Source organism: Frankliniella occidentalis, unplaced genomic scaffold, assembly GCF_000697945.3.
Source record: "Frankliniella occidentalis isolate FOCC.00 unplaced genomic scaffold, Focc_3.1 Scaffold177, whole genome shotgun sequence".
Lineage (NCBI taxonomy): Eukaryota > Metazoa > Arthropoda > Insecta > Thysanoptera > Thripidae > Frankliniella > Frankliniella occidentalis.
This window is the reverse complement of record NW_026267303.1, coordinates 72,013-74,996: the sequence shown is the minus strand read 5'-3', so window position 1 is coordinate 74,996 and position 2,984 is coordinate 72,013.

Sequence of the window (2,984 nt, the reverse complement as noted above, 5' to 3'; positions counted from 1 at the left end):
GGGGGGGGGGTCCAGGGAGTGCGATCAGCGCCGTGATTAGCCTCGCCTGGAGGCCATATAGTCCGGCCCGGCCGCCACGCCCACCGTATCGAGCTGCAGTGCCCCGTGCCTGCTCGCGCAGCCTGCTCGTGCGCGCGTGTCGCCCTGCTCGCCCTGCTCGCCCCCAAAGGCTCGATCCACACCGGAGGCAGAAATGAGTATGCAGCGAGAGGGCTTATCGATTATACCGCATCACGGTAAAGAGCCGCCGATACGAGATACGATACTGCGTACTGCGTTAACCCGCCAACCAACGCAAACACGCGCGCGCGCGCACACACACACGCACACGCACACACACTCACACACACACACAGGCACACACTCAAACCGCCATATGACCTCTCAGTTCTCTACCATGCTGCCCTAAGTCTCAAAACGAGGCTAGTGCGCAAAGAGGTCGCGGGATGAGTAGTAGTAGTACAGCCCTCATTAGCAAAAGTAGTTTGAAACGAGTAAATCGACCGTAAATCAGCCTAATGGCGCCCCCTCTTACCCCAACCACGCGCGAGCGCGGGGAATTCCACCCGCCTCGGCGAGAGGGGGGGAGCAGCGTGGTGGTCGGGCGGGGCGGTTCGCGGAGGGGCGGCGCGCGGTGGTGGGCTCCCGCCCATTATTTTGGAGATTTATGGCGCGCGAGGAGAGCGCGGGTGAATTCCTCCTCGCGGCGTCCACGGCGAGCAAGAGGAACAAGTTGGACTACAGGACCGCGGGCAAAGTCGCGGCTGGCGCGGCTCGCCCCTGCTGCTTCGCGGTGTAAGCACGAGCAGGGGCTGGACGCGTGCGCGCGCACACACACAGCGGCGAGGGCGGACGGGCGCGGGCGGGCGGGCGGGGCTCGCTCACGCTGGCGTGTCCAGGCGACATTAGGGCCCCGCATAGGGCCGCGCCCTCCGCGGCCCACGTGGGCGCACAAATCAAGATGGCCGACCGGCCCGTCACCACGTGTGCCGCCGTGTGCATGGCGTGGGCGTGTGGCCTCTCGGGTAGGGTGCGCTGCCGCGGGGGGCAGAGCGAGGATGCGCCAAATGTCGGGAAGGTCTGCTCGCCGCGGCCGGGGCGGCTCAACCTGTGCGCCCCGCGCGGTGTCTTCGCGGTGTGCTCGGCGGCGGTGCGTCCCTGGCCGGCCTCCTACCCCCTTGAGCCCCGCCCGAGAGCCCCCAGGACTCTCTACCCGCGTCCCCCGCCGTGCGTGCGTGCGTGCGCTACGCGCCGCTGCGGCACTAACAAGGCGGCCCTGCTGACTTTACATGTCGGCGGAATGGGTTGTTCCAACGCGAGTGAGGCGCGCGGGGGGCTGCCCCCCTGGCCGCGTGCATGCGTGTGTGGTGCGTGCGTGCGCTAGCCAAGCTCACCTGCAAAAGGGCCCGCGGCAAGGGATCACATAGGCACGCGGAAATGAGAAATACGATATTTTGCTTACAGCTAGTACTTTACTGTTTTAAATGGAAACACGACAACACGACGAAACTGCTCGCAAAACTCCCATATGTATATATCAAACTCGATTTTTTTTTCATTTTAAGCATTCAGTCAATCACTCACACACGTAATACACACACACACACCAGCGATTTTTTCGGCCACACAATTTAAAGTTTGATTCCACGCGACCGGCTCTACCTGAGTCACAGCGACGCGGTTCTGCACTCTGTGTCGCGCGCGTCCACAGGAGCAGCAGCAGCAGTAGCAGCTGCACCGCCACACCGGTGGCAGAGGACCAGCTGTCAGTCCAGATGCAGTCCGGCCTATGCACTTTGGCTTGCTCAATCGAAGCTCCGGGGAAGAGAAGGTATTCGCCTGGGCGGCCGCGGGCCGGGCGCGCGCGCCGTCGATACGATCGGTATGAGGACGCCGCCGCCGCCACCCGCCCCGCCAGCGCACCGCCAGGGGCACCACTGAGTTATTCTTTCCGGCCAGCTCCCCATTTTGTCAATTAGGCTACCGTTCTTTGCGCGCCGTGGGCGGCCGAGTGGACAAAGAGGGGTTCGACGGCGGTGCGGTGGCCGCGGGGAAGGGTTGTGTGTCACCGCACGGTTACTTTTTGAAAGCGAGGCGGGAAAGTAAATGAAGTGAATAATTAAAGAAAACGGCAATGAGACAAAATTCAATAATACAAAAAGTGCCGCCATGTTCACAGTGTGAGTGAGGAACTGGGGAAAACTGTGTGTGTGGGTGTGTTATCGCCAGGGCCGCCAGAGGCGCCGTATGGGCTCGGCTCGGTATCACCCGCCATATTTGATGCCCGCCTCCGCCGCCCCCACCGCCCGCTCCGCCCCGCGGCGCGTCCCCGGAGCGTATCGGGGCGTTTGTGTGTACTCCTTGCTGTTTATCGCACCATCAAGGGCCACCAACATACATTAACGTGTCGCTCGGTGTATCTTAATACAAGTTATGTGCGCAGCGCGGCGCGGTGGGGTGGGGGCGGTAGGAGCGGTGGGGGCGGTAGGGGCGGTAGGGGCCGGTGGGACGGACCCCACGCCTGTGAGACCTCTCGTAAAGTTCAGCGCGCCCGCGGCTTCGTAATGTGATTCACGGAGGGCGGAGTCGCCGCCGACGTGGTGGACGCGGTCCTCGGCGACGCCGGCGGCGCGTATCGTCCCGTCGTCGTCCCCGCGGTCCTCCCCGACCGGGAGTGCGAGCGGAGCTGGGGGGCGGCCGGCGGCGAGGCACCAAAGAAGACCCCACCTGTAGCAAAGTTACCCCCGCGTCATACGAAGGAGCAGCGCTGCGCCCGTGTCCCACCTGGCCCTATTGCACAAAAAATAATTAAAATACGAGTACATACATGCGATGACGTTCCCGTCGATACAGCCAGCAACGTGCGTGGCGTGCCGTCGATACGGTAGCGTGATGCGATGCAGTCGTCGTCATTACGGGAGCGCTGAGCTGCCCGCTGCCCGCACTGAAGTCTTTGCAGCTGCTCCCCCCCCCCCACCCCTCCC